Source organism: Pinus tabuliformis, chromosome 8, assembly GCF_031772625.1.
Source record: "Pinus tabuliformis cultivar Carrire ecotype Pingquan chromosome 8, CPIR1, whole genome shotgun sequence".
NCBI classification, from domain to species: Eukaryota; Viridiplantae; Streptophyta; class Pinopsida; order Pinales; family Pinaceae; genus Pinus; species Pinus tabuliformis.
In genome coordinates, this window is record NC_142294.1 from 703,692,654 (window position 1) to 703,709,371 (window position 16,718).

Consider the following 16,718-nt stretch of genomic DNA (forward strand, 5'->3'; position numbering starts at 1 on the left):
AAGTTTGAGTTGTGGCATAAGGTTATGAGTTTTGATGTATGGACTTGGCCAATGGCTATGAGGTTCGATGAACCTCAAAAAAAAATTAATATTCACCAAAATTTAAACCTCAAGGTTGAAGTTCGACGAACCTTGTGACAAAGCTTGAATATCAAGTGCAAATGACCCTTAATAAGACCCCCAACCCAAGACGTTCAAGATGGACTTCCAAAGATGTAACTAGGGCTTGAGTTTTATTGCAAACCAATTGTGGGAATTGCTCCAATCTTGGAGGGCCAGTAGAGGAGACAACAGCGCAAATTCCTGTCCAAGTACTTTTGCAAGACATCTCCTCTAATCAATTCACAGGTAGCCCTAGTTAGTCGTCTAGGAGAGGGGCTGGAAATTTTTGGAGAGGGAAAAGGTGACCACCAAATTTACTTGGATCACTACCTATTCCTTGGGCTATGAAGTCTTTTGATGATTTAAATTTCGTCAAAATCATCTTCAAGCAAGTTAAAAAGCAATGCCCTACCAACCACTCTTTAACATTTACTCGCCCAAGCTCTATGGATTTTCATGGAAGAAAATTAATTCTAATCCACTAGGAACATTCATCTACTTGCCATACAATGAGTAACATGTGCAATTGCCAATCAAATAACCTTTTACAATGATATTCAATAAAACTAGGGCACAAAAAGCATTAATTAATTGCAACAATTCCACACATTAGACATTATTCAAGATAGATCTTCAACAAAATATAGCACTTACAAGATGACAAGAGATATATCCAACCATAGAACAAGAAGTAGCTCCAAGATAGAACATAAATTTTAGCTCCCAAAAATATCAAAATGCATCAATAAATCTCCAATAGAGATCCAAGAAGTGTGAAGTTCATACAAGAGAAAGAATCCAAGAAGTCACGATGATGATGATCTCTCTCAATGGGAGAGATCTCTATTTAAATGTGTCTAACCTAATTCGAATTAGCTTGTGATGCCCCTAACATTATTTTAATGTGCAAAATAACATGTCCTTGGTGACAAGCCCACCAAGTAGCTCATAAAGTGAAGAATAAGCCATCCAAAATGAGTCGAAATGATCAAATCATAGTGCAAAAGGCTGGTTGGAGGGCCTCGTTGAGTCCTCAAGGTGCCATAATGAGTGTGAGGGCTCCATGAATGATATACAAGGGGGTGGCCCCTTGATCTCCAAGCAAAACATCATGTGGTGCTCCAAAGTGGTTTTGGGGCACAAGTAATCGTCTCATGGGCATTCTAATAAAATTAGCTTGTAGACTACTCCAAATGAGGGCACAAAAGATGGTGCTTGACCTTCCATGTCGCGAGGATGAGACAAACCTCCTATGGGCCTCGAATCAACTGCCAAACCTTGTATATATTGCTAAACTGACTAGGGGCACTATTTGTCTAAGTACATCATCTCGCATATAATGTGGGGCAATGAACAAATTATTGAAGGTGTTGAGGCTGCCCATGGCATGAGATAATACTCTATCACATGATGGAAACCAATGACTCTCAACGCTTCCCCTATAAGTGTCAATATGGTCCTTTGGTAGGCTTGGGTCCCAATTAGGTTGCCCAGCCCATGATGAAACCACCTGCCAATCCTATATAAGATCCAATGCATCTCCTTACCTTCAGGTACAATATTTCATTAGTGCATCTATGTGAATCAAGCTTGTTAGTCAAAGGCACAAATGAGACTTCATAGTGGGTTTGCTCTAGATCAAACCTCAACACAGTTGTGGACCAAAAATCAAAGTGTTTGGATGGCTAGATTGTGAGATAATTGATGCCCTAGGTGACCTATGTAGGCTAGGCCTAGAAAAAGAGGGAGGTGAAAAGAATAAGCATTGAAAGTGATCACCTATGGAGGATTAGTGCCTTGTCCTTTGGGAGAGATGGAGTCAAGGAGAATTTATGGTTTGGAAAGAGTTCACCCAATCAAGGAGGCCTTAAAACAACTTCGCATGGCATTAGGGCATGAGAGCAGTTGCTTCAAGGACTTTATACTTCGATTTGCAAGAATTGATGACTTATCGAGATGTATTTATCACAAATTATCTCTAGGAACATTCACCCATTCATACATGGCCCATGACATGATGCAACACTATAAAAGATCACAATTTCCACTAATTCGTATAGAAAAGCAATAAATTTCAGACTTGTATAGCGAAAATCCTAGCAACATTCATATGACAAAGTAAATAACAAGAATAAGCATGAAAAAAGCACTTACATGTACAAAAGAATATATCCAATCATCAAATTATGCCAATAATGAAGCTCCAAGACAAGAGAGAGATACCGAAACATCAAAATTCCTCCACAACATCCAAGCTCATCCTCCAAAAGGGATAGCGAAAATCTCACAAGAGCAAATAACCAAGTCCAAGTGATGAAGAGAGAATGAATCAATTCTCATCTATTTAGACAATGTCTAATGAGTTTGATTTGGCTAATTTGGCCTAAAAAGCCCCTAAAATAAAATAATGTACATAATAACAATATTTTTGGTGACAAGCCCACCAAATATCTCAACAACATAATAAGAAGCCTCTAAAGAGGTTCGAATGATGAACAAAGTTAATCGTTGGGCCTTTTAGAAGGCCTAATGAAGTCCAAGGGGTGCCATGATTAAGAACTAGACTCCAAACACAGGGGACAAAGGGTTGGCCCCTTGTTTTCCAAGCAAAAACCTGTGGTGCTCCCAAGTGTGTTGTGGAGGCACAAAGACATCCTCATGGATCTCCAAGTGGATCGAAAATGCCTGTAGACCATCTGTAAGGGTTAGGATGATAATAAAAGCCCTCCCTTTGCAACGGGAGACATCCTCTAGACCCTGGAAAATATGCCAAGTGTATGGTGCAAATGTGGAGCGGGTTGGGCATAATGAATAAGGTGCATCATCCTCATCCAAAACGTGAAACACGAGCAACCAATGAGTGTTGTTGGGGATCCATGAAGTAATCTCTGCTATGGTGGAGGCTCATGGCTCTCAACGCTCATCCTACAAGTGCCAATGTGGCCCTCTAGAGAGCTAGAACCCCATATAGGGAGACAACGCCCTAGATGGAACCCCACCTGCAATCCTGCATAAGATCCAATGCATCCTCTTGCCTTCCAATACAATAAATCATTAGAATAATCAAGCAAAAAGAGCTTAAAAATCATGGAATCAATGGGGCACTTCATGGTGGCATACCCTTCCATAGTGGGCTTTGGCATGTACAAGTGTCTCCAAGCTTAATAAGGGGATTAACCAAAGACCCTATTAGGTGGTTTCAACCTCTCAAATGGGTGACATGTCCATGGTACATTCCTCGTGGTAGGTGGCAGATGTTATAGTAATGGAATGGAGTGGGGATCAGGGGAACCATCCAAGCCACATGTCATGGTGCAAGGGTAGCTATAATGAAGGAAGCCCACCCCTGGGTATGAGTGTAGGAGGGAGCAAATTGTGGTACATCAGTTACCCCAGCCCTTATTTTTCCACCCTTCTTCATATTCCTTTTGCCTTTGATTGATTTTTATTCATAATTGCTCGGGGCTATAGGGGATGAGAGCATGATGTGTAATATATAGCAGTGGATACCCGCTTAAGGTGGGGTGGTTCGTTGCCCACCAGGTGTTGGGACAATCATAGGTTCCTTAATGATGGAGGGGGCTCCTCTAAGGCCCATAGGAACTAGGGCGATGGCCATGGATAAAGGGTAGACCTCATGTTTGACTTTTGCCCACGTGCTAAATTTGTACGTCCCAACCATATTTTGTACTTTGTGGTACATCCCTATTGATAGTGGCCAAATTATTCTTTTTATTTTCTTTTTAGTTGCATCAACCTTCTGGGCATCGTTTCAGGCCCAACACTATTAAGAAATCTAGGGTACTAGAATAGGTGATTTCTCTTGTTGATAATTGCTTGTGAATGCTTTTTACTTCTTTAGATTACGATCTTCTCTTTACTCAGATTATTACAGTGTTCTTCATCAAACAGCTACCAAAGCATAAACAATAAAGAGACAAGAGACACAAAATATAGGCAATCAGTAAGGACCAAAACCTCTCCAACTTGCGAGGAAAACCCAAACGAATTCTTCTTATAAAGACTTCAATTGACGAATTGCAAGACCAAGACCCTTGACACAACAAAATTTCCAAAACCAAGTCACAAGCTTGACTCCTTCCTTGAGTCAACGATGCTCAAACTTCCCTCTACTCCCACTATTTCGACAATCCTTCAGATTTTGGACCCTTAGTTCAAATCTGTAAATCTCGACCCTTCTTTACAAACCCTAGTTGCAGTACTTGACTTAGTTTGATATCTTGACCTCCTTCGCTTGGATAGAAGGACTTCCTTATGCAAATTGGCCTAATAAGTATCTTCTTTTCTTCCCTTGATTCAACTTTAAGATGGATTGTACAAGCCTAGGCCCCTTTTTGCAATAGGCAATCCTTCCCTCGCACGCGTGAAGGTGTTAGCCCAAAAACAGATCAGAAAAAAGGACTTCATTATATTCCTCTTTCCTTCACTTCGTGGTGAGGCTCTTCTCTTGTGATTTTCACCCTTCTTCTTGGTTCAGATTGCTTGACCGAATTCTTCCCTTGATGATGCCGAGTTCTGCTATAGATATAGTGGTATGTCCATGATATAGGCCGACTTGATCTTGAGCCCAAGCCAACATACCCTTCCGAAATCATCTTTATTCCCTTTTGTAGGCCGAATTCAAGGAGAGTTTGTGACAAAGTTTTACAGGGCCATTGACACAATCATTAATACGTTTTACAATATGCAACATGTCTTCAATATAGGACATTGATTTTCTATACTTTTATGACTTGATGACCAACCCTAAAGGCTCACAATGGGAGCCTTAACTATAAACTAAAATTCCTTGACCATGAAACCCATGACTCAAGCATTAGAGAAATTATTTTATTTTCTTCTTTACATCAATTACATAAAATCATAATTACACATGTCATTATGAAGACCGAAACCTAGTTACATTTTTCAACACTCCCTCTTATAACTAAGGAGGTATTCATAATCCATACAAGGTACTTGGACATTCTCAATCTAAAAAATTCTCATAAGAAGAGTCAGATTGGAAACCCATCTGTATAGCATCATATCATCCAGCATTGTCATATAGCAAGGCCTTGACTAACAGCTCTATATCTCCATAAGATCAGAGCTCAATGTTGGCGAGACTAATGATGTATAAAAACCCTCATCATTGTCTATCTTGGAACATACCCAAGTTCTCTCAGAGTATGTTCCACCAGAACTATTCTTATCTTTGATTCTCAGTCCTCAAAGAATATCAGTCCTCTACGACTACTCTTATCTTGGATGCCCTAACTCATCCTCAAAGAGTATCAAACGCCAGATGTTTACCCAATCCTCTATTCTGTCTTTCCAAGTGAGGACAAGAATGATGTGCCTATCTCTCCCTCTTAACTTAGGGAGAACATACCCATTCCACTAAGGGAATATACCCATTCTTATAAAAGGAATGTACCCAAGCTCCTTCTTAACCAAGGACTTGACCAAGCTCCCTCTTGACTAGGGACTTGCTTCCAGCAACTCTTGAGGTGTAGATCATGGGATACCTAGCTGCTAGTAGAACTCCTTCCTTTGATGTCATGAATTTCTTCTTTGTCATAGAGTATACATCTTTCAGGAATTCTTAATAGGGCACAGACCATCCATCACTTTAATCCATGAGTCAGTCAGGTCATCATTCCTTTAATTAGAAAGTGATCCATTAGTCCATATCTGGTCTTCCTTCATGCCATGTTGCCTTCTTCATGCCATGTTTCCTGAAGGATCTTTCATCCTGCTTCATGATCATCAGTGGTGGAAGACATCCACGGCCCTTTCCTTAGCAGCCATGCATAAGTCCATCCAGCTATTATTCAAAAATAAGAAACGAACATTAAATAAAAATTACCTTTGTGATGGTCTTTCATCATGACATCTTCCAGTTTGTATCAGCATCCTGTATACATATTGGCATATCTCCAAAAGATATATTTTGTCAAAGGTCTCTTTATTTTTCAGACTTCCTCAGAGTCTTCATATATTTCATGGAGATTCCATAGTCAAATCTTTTATTCCTTGGATGTTGATTTCCCTTTTTCCATGGTTGCACTTTTCATGATCTCTTCCTTTCCTTCTTCACACATTTCCTTTCCAGGAACTTCCAATCAGAGTTCCTACAACCGCTGACAACCACCTCATATTTCATATGAGGACATATTATGTTGATTTCATCTAGTCGATGTGTGACCCATGCCTTCCTGCATCCTTTCAAAGGAAGAGATCCTTCCTTTTGATCATGCTCTCGAGGTAGAGCATTCATTCATGTTACCTGCAACCATATGACATGACTCTATTTTATCAAATACAAGCATACATACCTCATTTTTCCTTTAGGTCATCTAGACTCCCTTCAGTAGCTTCCTTGATTGAACGACCTTCAATTCCTTGATTTGCTTTACTTCTTTTGACATCATTCCACCATCCCATGAATTCCCACAAGTTGGAATTCTTGATGAAACACTTGCTTCCTTTTAGTCGATGAACCTTCCAATGAAGATTCCAACAGAGGATCTTGAGTATCCTCATTCAGCAAATGTTTTCCTTTTGATTGATGTATGATGTGCTTTGTACTAGATGACTTTTTCCTTTTCTCATAAGTACCATTTATGCTTCTAATGAGGTTACCAAGAGTTATATCTTTCCATAGGTGATTGCCACAAACTTCTATCTTTCATGCTTCTCTATGATGATTTCACGAGCTCTTTCTTTCAATGCTTCTATGATGCCATGATGCATCCTATCATGCTCCTTAGTGACTCATGATGGCCATATCTTACAATAGAAAACTTGAAAAACAGAAACTTGAAAAGAACTAGGTGAGGAAGACTATCTCAATCATAGTAGAGATCTTTTACTTCCTCTTTCTTGGACTTCTTCTTTTCAACATCCTCCACTTCTTTGGTGACATGGCCTTCTTCTCTACCTTTTTGTTATCGTCCTTCTTGAGCTTAGGACAATCTCTCTTGTAATGCCCATATTCTTGACATCCATAGCATTGAATCTTAGCCGTGTTCTTCTTCTTATTTTGAGGACCAAATTTCCCAAACTTTCCTTTTCTCTTTTATGCTTAATTTTGCTCATTTGATCCTACATCAAATTTTGCCTTCAGCCTGGTTTCTTCAATGTTGCATACTGACCATAGATCCTGGAATGGAGTAGCTTCTTTCTTCCCATAAATGTTTGAAGTAAAGTTATCCCACTCCTCTGGTGGTGCATTTAGTACTACAGTGGTCATCTCCTTATTAGACATTATTTCTCTCAAATCTTGAAGTTGATCCCTTATTTCAGATATTCTCATAAAAGTATGAGGCTATTCCTTCCTCTTTTGATATGCTTAGCTTCTATAGTTCCTTCCTTAATAAGATAAGTTCTCCTACAGTGCTTACAGAAAACAAATCTACCAGTTTGTCATATATTTCTTTTGAAGTTTCGAGTTTAGATACATATGGGATCAGGGAATCCTTGATGGATTCTATGAGAATCCTTTGAGCCCTTACTTCCCCTTTCATAAACTTTGCAAGTGCTTGAGCATCTTCTTTCAATGGTTTGGTGATTGAGCCTTTGACATGTCCCATGACCTCTTTTTCAATGAGATTAAGATTTTTCCTCTTCTTCCATGCAAGAAAGTTGGAAGCCCCAACCAATTTGTTGCTATTCTTGCAAAAAAGCTTTTTGACAAATTTGAATGTAGACATAGATATACTTACTTGTGAAGATGCTTCTTCCACTTGTTGCCTCCTTGAATTTGATGATGATATAGATAATAGAGAACTTCTCCTTGATGAAGATAGTTCTCTTCAAGAATGATCCTTGACTCCACAAAGAGGGAGATCACTTTAGATCCTTTGATGGTGATGTCCTTGTTGATGATGATCAATGGTAACTTCTTGATGATGTCTTGATGCTTCTTGGATGACCTTCTTCAATGATAAGGACCTTACTTCAATGAAAGGGAGATTTCCTTAGAACTTTTTGAAGATGATGACAACATCCTTGATCTTTCTTCTCTTGGATGAATAGTCTTCAAGATACTTTGATTTGTAGGTCTCTTCAACTTGAGTAGGGTCTTTGTGGTCTTTTGAGGATCCCAAGACTTCTTCTGGTGCATAGATCTTGACTTTGTTTTGATGTCCTTCGAGATTTGATCCTTGAGTGCTTGTGTGTCCCTTGATGAGATGCCCTTTCCTTGATTTGTCACCTTAGCTCTGATACCATGTTGAGAAATCTAGGGTATTAGAATAGGTGATTTCTCTTGTAATGATAATTGCTTGTGAATGCATTTTACTTCTTTAGATTATGATCTTCTCTTTACTTAGATTATTATAGTGTTCTTCTTCATCAAACAACTACCAAAGCATAAACAATAAAGAGACGAGACAAAATATAGGCGATCAGCTAGGGCCAAAACCTATCCAACTTACGAGGAAAACCCAAACGAATTCTCCTTCTTATAAAGACTTCAATTGACGAATTCCAAGACTAAGACCCTTGACACAAGAAACTCTCCAAGACCAAGTCACAAACTCGACTCCTTCCTTGAGTCAGCGATGGTCAAACTTCCTTTTTCTCCCACTATCTCAGCAATCCTTCAAATTTTGGTCCCTTAGTTTAGATCTGTAATTCTCGGCCCTTTTTTAGAAACCCTAGTTGCAGTACTTGACTTAGTTTGATATCTTGATCTCTTTCGCTTGGATAGAAGGACTTCCTTATGCAACTCAGCTTGATAAGTATCTTCTTTTCTTCCCTTGATTCGACTTCAAGATGGACTGTATAAGCCTCGACCCCTTTCTGCAGTAGACAATCCTTTCCTCGCATGTGTGAAGGTGTTAGCCCAAAAACAGATCAAAAAAATGACTTGATTATATTCCTCTTTCCTTCGCTTGGTGGTGAGGCTCTTCTGTTTTGATCTTCACACTTTTTCTTGGTTCAGATTGCTTGACTGAATTCTTCCCTTGATGATGTCGAGTTCTGCTATATATATAGTGGTTTGTCCATGATATAGGTCGACTTGATCTTGAGCCTAGGCCGACATACCCTTCTGGAATAATCTTTATTCCCTTTTGTAGGTCGACTTCAAGGAGAGTTTGTGACAAGGTCTTGGAGGGCTATTGACACAATCAAAAATACTTTTTACAATATGTAACATGTCTTCAATACATGACATTGACTTCCTAGACTTTTATGACTTGATGACCAACCCTAAAAGCTCACAATGGGAGCCTTAACTATAAAATAAAATTCCTTGACCATGAAACCCATGACTCAAGCATTAAAAAATAATTTTATTTTCTTATTTACATCAATTACATAAAATCATAATTACACGTCATTATGAAGACCAAACCTAGTTACATTTTTCAACAGACCCAAGATGTGGACAAGGGTAGGCAGAGGATAACCCTATGTGGACTCAGTGGACACATGTGGACCCGGATGGGGTAAGAGATGAGTGGGGCTAAAATGAGTGGAAGGATAGTAATGTAGGTGTCCTGAAACGGGACCACGCAACCAAAATCGAGATTTCCCATGTAGTGACATTCCTAAAGCTAATGGCCAATAAGGAGATCCCACAGAACTAGGATACAAGGATAACAACGAAATCGGGTAGTGGAGACAAGAATATGGACCTAACCCACTCTTTCCACCGAATCCCCCCACCAATCCATGCCCAAAAGTGCCCATGAAAAGTAAACAAAATTACTCAACCAAACCAATGAAAAGTCATACTTTTGGGGTCGAGAGCAATGTTGCAAACATTGGCATCGGGATAAAATCGGCAAGGGTCCGAAAAACAAAAAAAATCGTAAAAAGCGAGAAAATATCGGTAAACATCGGCAAAAGTTAGATACCATAAAAATATCTTTAAAAATCGGCAAACAAGCAAAAAAATTGTGATTTCGAGATAAAATCGGGATGTTATCAAATGTTTGCAACATTGGTCGAGAGGCCCACCTTCAAACATACATTCATAACAGATGGGCGAGGGACCACATGGCTAGCTCAGGTGGCGAAGAAAATGGCACAATGAGCTATCTAGGGCTACAAGGGTTGTTGACTGTCGATGGAAGACCATCTAGGAGAAAAAATTTCTCCTACATACACTACCCACAGGTGGTGGTAATGAACTGTACGGTCAATGTGCCTAGAACAGAGATAAAATTGCAATCAAATAGAGTAAAATTCCCCTTGAAATGCTCGGCCTTCAAGAAAGTCAAAGAATTCGGTCAAAGCGGAGAAAATCCCTCCAAGCCAACGCTGGTCAAACGGAAGAAGATAAGCTTGGTCAACACAGATCAGATTCTCCTCATATTCCTTTGCACATGTGAATGTTCTTCTTGCTCTTTCACATCAAATGTCATGTTGTGATGTGTCCAAATAAAGTCCAACAAGCATCTATTTATATGTGTTTTTGGTGTTGTAGAATGTAACTAGGTTCGTCTTCATAATGACTTGTAATTATGAATTCATGTAATGAAGAAGACAAAAATAATAAAATGTATTTTGTAATACTTGCATCATGGATTTCGTGAGCAAGGAGTTTTTATAGGTCAAAGGCTTCTTCTTGATGTCTTTAGGGATTCGTCATCTTGTCATAAATGTATAATTCAAAGTCATGTATATAAAGTGTTGTTACACTTATCAAAGTCCTCCTGAATAGACAAGCACAATCATCCTTAAGTCAGCTTCAACATGTGCGGAAAGAAGCTCCACGTCGGCTCTAATATATCTCTATATATTTATATATGCTCAAATGTGACATGTCAACTAGCATATATAGGCATGTTGGATCAATAGTTCATGTCGGCTCAAATGTATGACCCAACAACTATATTAGGGAGTGTATACCCTCGCTTTCAAATCATAGAAATCTCGTTATTTCTCTGAGTTTTTCGAAGGTTATTATAGGAAGGGTTACCACAGAAGCTTGGATAACACACCAAGAAGTTCAGACCTCCTTCTGTGATTCTCGGATGGCCATATCAGGTTCGAATCACAAAGAGAGGACAGTGTTGCAACTTCAGATAGATCACAATGCTGCAATTTCAAATGCAAGCCACAGTGCTACAACTTTGGATGGGTGATACAATTCGAATGGGTAACAGAGTGATACAGATCAAATATAGTTGACATGGCATACTTCAGTTCGAATAAGATCTTAGTCTATATGATAAGGGCTCGGTGATGATCATTATGGTGCTCAGTGCTACATGATGATCAGTGTGATGAAGAGTGATAAGACACGGTGCAGTGTGATGATGACAGAAGAATCAACGAAGGAGGATGATTTTGTCTTGGTCTAGGTGAGGCAGTATTGGTCTTAGGTTGGTCATGGTCTTTGTACTCATCTAGTGAAGAATGTATGAGAAGAGGTTTGTGGGTTTTTTCCCCCTCAAGAGGAGGGTTTTTAGCCCTGGCATGTAGCCTAATCACTGTGTCACTATTCTTATTATTTTGATTGCTATTTGATGTACTGCACATAAATAATTATAATGGACAAAGATAATCTAAGAAGAGTTACACAAGTAGTAATCAAGTAAAGAGAATTGAATTAAATGTTGCCCTACCCTAATTCTCAACATGGTATCAGAGCTATGGTTACAGTCTAACTAAGGGCATCTATGTTATGGTTACAATAACTCTCAAGGATTGGTTCACAGTCTAGAATGAAGAACTGTCTCGAATGGATTTACCACAGAGATAAGTGAGACAATTTAGAATAAGCCATATAGCGGAACAACTCGAATAGATACCTGAAGTTCTCGGTTGGTGATATGACTACAATCTCGGGTTCCAGTCAGGTGACATACTACCCACAGTCCCGGTACCTTCCACAAATCATTCATGGCTCGGATAGTTTACCTCAGGCTCAGATTCAGACTCCCTTCTGAAATCTTCGGATGGTGATTACAGACCTACAATTCGGGTATGATCACATTCTCCCACAGTTTGATAACTTATACTTGATCTCAGTCAAAATGAAGTCTCGATGCTAGTGCTCAGAACTCGGATCACAGTCAAAAGAAGAGAAGGCAGTTTTCGGTACCTCTCACAGTCTCAATGCTAATTCAATCTCTCTATTCAGTCTTGAAATAACCACGATGCTAGCCACAAATTTGGTGTCATTACAATCTCTATCATACCACAGCGATCTCAATAACTTATAGTTTGGAGCAGTTTCGGTGCTTGGTGTTGGACAGTGCAAGAAGGTATCAAAGGAGATCTTTGAAAATGGATTTCAGTTGTTCATGCTACGAAACTCAAGCAAGGATCTACAAGTCAAAGTATCTAGGATTCTACACCAGCAAGGAGCATTATAACAAGACCACAAGAATCTACAATAAAATCACATCACCTCGAAGATCACCCAAAGGAAGCATCAATTCATCTTCAACGTGATCAAGGTGAAGATTGTATCTTCTCTTGCCAAGTAAGTATCTTTCATTCTATAATCAAGTTTGGTTAAATGACTTCATGTTTACAAGGAGATCTATAAACTGGTTGGGTCATCAAAATTCCTTACATGAGAGAGGAGGATAGATATAGTCCTCGAAAGAGAAGTCATTGATATCTATGCAAAAGTCTCTGAAGGTCAAGCATTGTTTGAATGCATGGAAAAGGATCAAGGGACTCATAGGATTCTTATGACATCAATCAAGACTCAAAGGTCCTCTCATCCCTGTTGGAAATAACACTAAGAGGGGGGATGAATCAGTATTATCAAATTCTTTTCAATATGCCTTCCAGATTTATACTTTAATTTATTCTTCAGATATTGATCATTAATTTGTATGTCAGTGCCATATAATAATGAACAAGAACAAGAAAAATAGATGAGCACACCAAAGAACACCAGATATAAGGTGGAACCCCAATGTGGGTGAAAACCACCTGCTGCAATATGTCTCTATCTTCTTTCAATTAGAAACTTCTTTTACAAGGATTTTGTATTGATGCAGTCCTTTACCAGTACGCAGGCTGCAACATGCAGAGAGCTACAACTCTCTCTCGTTTTCCAGTCTCTCTTGGAAGAGAGCTACAACCCCCTTTGCTCTTTTACTTCTTTAGGGACCACGTTTCATTAATTTTCAAACTAGATCCAAGAAGATCAAATAATCATCAAGTACATGCAAATCACCCAATATCCTTATACAATCAACCAATGAATCACCCAACTTCTCAGAATGCTGTAAACAGAAAAGTAATACCAGAAATCTAAACCCAGAACTCTGCAGCAATAGATAAAAGACAGCCAACAAATGTTTCAAGATAGGTCCGCAACTTCACCAATAGTGGCCTGCGAATACCCGCAGCTCTTCTGTGTCTAAATTGCGCAGATTCGCACCTGGTCGGTCAACTGCTTTGTGTATCTCCGCACCACTCGTTCTGCTTCCCTGGTACCCCTACTCAGATCCGCACCTGATCGGTCTACTACTCTGCGTATCTCCGCACCACTCGTTCTGCTTCCCTGCGTACCCCTGCTCAGATCCGCACCTGAACTGCTCGCCTGACAGCGTACCTCCGCAACTTGTTCTTCTGTTTCCCTACGTACCTCCGCACTGCGCCTTCTCCTGCGCTGCGTACCTCGCACTGTGCCTTCTGCTGCGCTGTGTACCCCCGCACTGCGCCTTCTCCTGCGCTGCGTACCCCCGCACTCACGCCGTGGATCGCCTGCGAACCTCTGATTAGGGCCAAATTAACAGTCCTCCAATGTGCCACAATCAGTCAGATCCACAGATCTGATCATGCGCCCGAGAGATCACGATTCACGACTTATCAATAGATTCGCCTTAAATTTTCTTCTTGATTTAGATCTAGCTTTTAAAACCAATCACCCAAACTTTTAGATCTTAAGATATTCAAATTTCACAAGTGTCTAGCCAAGTGATCTCTTTTCCTTTTTATAGGCAAGCCCTTATTCAAACCATGGGACAAAACCATCGAAAACCAATACAAGGGATCCAAACAGGGGTTCAAATAATTTAGATCCTATACCACGGGCCAAAACCATAGGATCATGAACGACGGGCTAAATACCAAGGGCCAAACATAAGAGACCCCACGTGAGCGCGCTTCTCTGCATTGGAGTGAGTGAACTGGGGGACCGCACCTTATGAACGGATAACCTGCGGGTATGTCTGCACTTCCTGGACAGCGAACCTGCGGGTCCGCACCTTTTGAACGATGCACCTGCGAACCTCTTATTTTCCATCATTTTGAGAGCCTAAACAGAATTTTGCCACTTGAGTGAGTTGCCATCAAGTACAACACCTATACCATAGAGCCAAACCAGAATCATAATGCCAACAATCTCCCCCTTTGGACTTGATGGCAACCTCAAGATCCTCAACGTCATTCTCCCCCTTTGACATCAAGGGCAAAGGGTTATGCTCCCCCTAACTATAAACCAGATCTGCAAAAGGAAAGAAATTTCTTCAAGAAGAACCATAATCCACCAAACACCATAATTGACCATGAAAGAGATAGAGACATATTGCAGCACTATTCAGATCAGCATCCATGATCTCCTTCTGTACTTCCTCCAAGATCTTCTACCATAATGCCAACAATGCATTATATGCTCCCCCTGAACCTGTGCCATTCGATCTTCGACCAATCCGCAACCCAGCAAATGTACGCGTATACCAACTTGCGTACAACCAACAATCTCTGAAATAGATGAGATTAAACGACAGGATGATGCATCAACGACCCCCAGCTTTTGCCTGAGGCATTCAAAGGTCTCCCTGGGCAATGGTTTGGTGAGTATATCACCAACTTGTTCCTTCGAAGGAACATACTCCAACTTGACCTTTTGTTCAAGCACTTGTTCCTCAGAAAGTGCTACTTGATCGGTATGTGCTTGGTCTTTGAATGCATGACTGGGTTCTTAGAAATGCTGATTGCACTTGTATTATCACATAAGATGGAGATAGGTGGAGTACAAGTGATCTGAAAATCCTGCAAGGTCTGCATCATCCAAAGGAGTTGAGTGCAGCAAGATGCAGCAGCCACATATTCCGCTTCAGCTGTAGATAAAGCAATCGAACTCTGTTTTTTGCTGAACCAAGATACTAATCTGGAACCCATAAAGAATGCACCACCACTTGTGCTCTTCCTGTCATCCACGCTTCCGGCCAAATCTGCATCTGTATAAGCATGAAGTGTGAGATCTGTATCTCTAGGATACCATAAACCATAGTTTTGAGTTCCTTGAAGGTACTTGAAAATTCTCTTCACTGCCTGAAGATGAGTTTCCTTTGGATTTGCCTGAAATCTTCCAACTATTCCCACTACATGCATGATGTCTGGTCGGGTACCTGTCAAATAAAGAAGACTTCCAATCATGGATCTGTAGGTTGGTTGATGCACTGATGTTGATTCATCATTTGCACTAAGGCTACATCCTGTGACCATGGGGGTACATACTGGTTTTGCATCTTCCATGCCATATTTCTTCAAAATCTGCTTGAGATACTTAGTTTGAGACAAGAAGATCCCGCCTTCATTTTGTTGGATTTGCAATCCAAGAAAATATGTCAGTTCTCCAAGCAGAGACATTTCGAATTCTTTCTGCATCACCAAGGCAAAGCTTTGACTCATAGCTTCTTCATTGCTGCCAAAGATAATATCATCTACATACACAACAAGTATTAGTAATTTGTCATTTTCAATTTTTATATAAAGATTGTTATCTGCAAATCCCTTTGAAAAACCTTGTTGATGAAGATATTTGTCCAAGCGGTAGTACCAAGCCGTTGGAGCCTGTTTAAGACCATAGAGAGCCTTTTTTAGTCTATATACAAGATTTGGATCATTCCCAAGGATGAACCCATCTGGTTGCTCAATGTACACTTCTTCTTCTAAGTCTCCATTCAGAAAGGTTGATTTTACGTCCATTTGAAATACTTTGAACTTCTGAAAGCTTGAGAGAGCAAGGAACATTCGGATGGCCTCAAGTCTAGCAACGGGAGCAAAAGTTTCTTCAAAGTCTATTCCTTCTTGTTGAGCATACCCTTTACAAACAAGTTTGGCCTTGTTTCTAATTACTTCCCCATTTTCATTCAACTTATTTTTGAAGATACATTTTGTCCCTATGACATTCTTATCTTTTGGTCTAGGAACCAACTCCCAAGTGTTGTTCTTTTCGATCTGCTCAAGTTCTTCATCCATTGCCTTGACCCAGCATTCATCTTTGCATGCCTCTCTTACATTTTGTGGTTCAGTGGAGGAGAGTAATGCCAAATAGCTTGAGGCTTCTGCAATTGTTCTTCTTGTTTGTACACCTGCCTCTTTCTGCGCCAAAATCTGAGATTCTAGATGATTCTTCTGAACATACCTGGATGGAGTCTTCTCTTCTATCCTTATCTGTTCCTCTGGTGCCTCTTGAGGTTCTTCTTCATCATCAATCTGATTTGGAGAGTAGTCTTCATCTTCTTGTTCTGGGGAGAATAACCAAGGAGAATGCCTTCATCTGCTCTAGGTTCAAGTTTGCCAAGTTGTTCATCATTATTCTTAATATAGCATTTGATTCCAAAAATTTTGAAATGCTTTACCGATGGAGTCTCACCATACCAGAGCTCATGAGGAGTTTG

General features: G+C 40.0%; 1 protein-coding gene across 2 annotated transcripts in view; it reads right to left on the reverse strand.

Moving 5' to 3' along the window:
• Positions 1-16,718, reverse strand: part of LOC149237559 (uncharacterized) — a 225,235-nt gene that overhangs the window by 70,783 nt on the left and 137,734 nt on the right. The window lies entirely within an intron of this gene.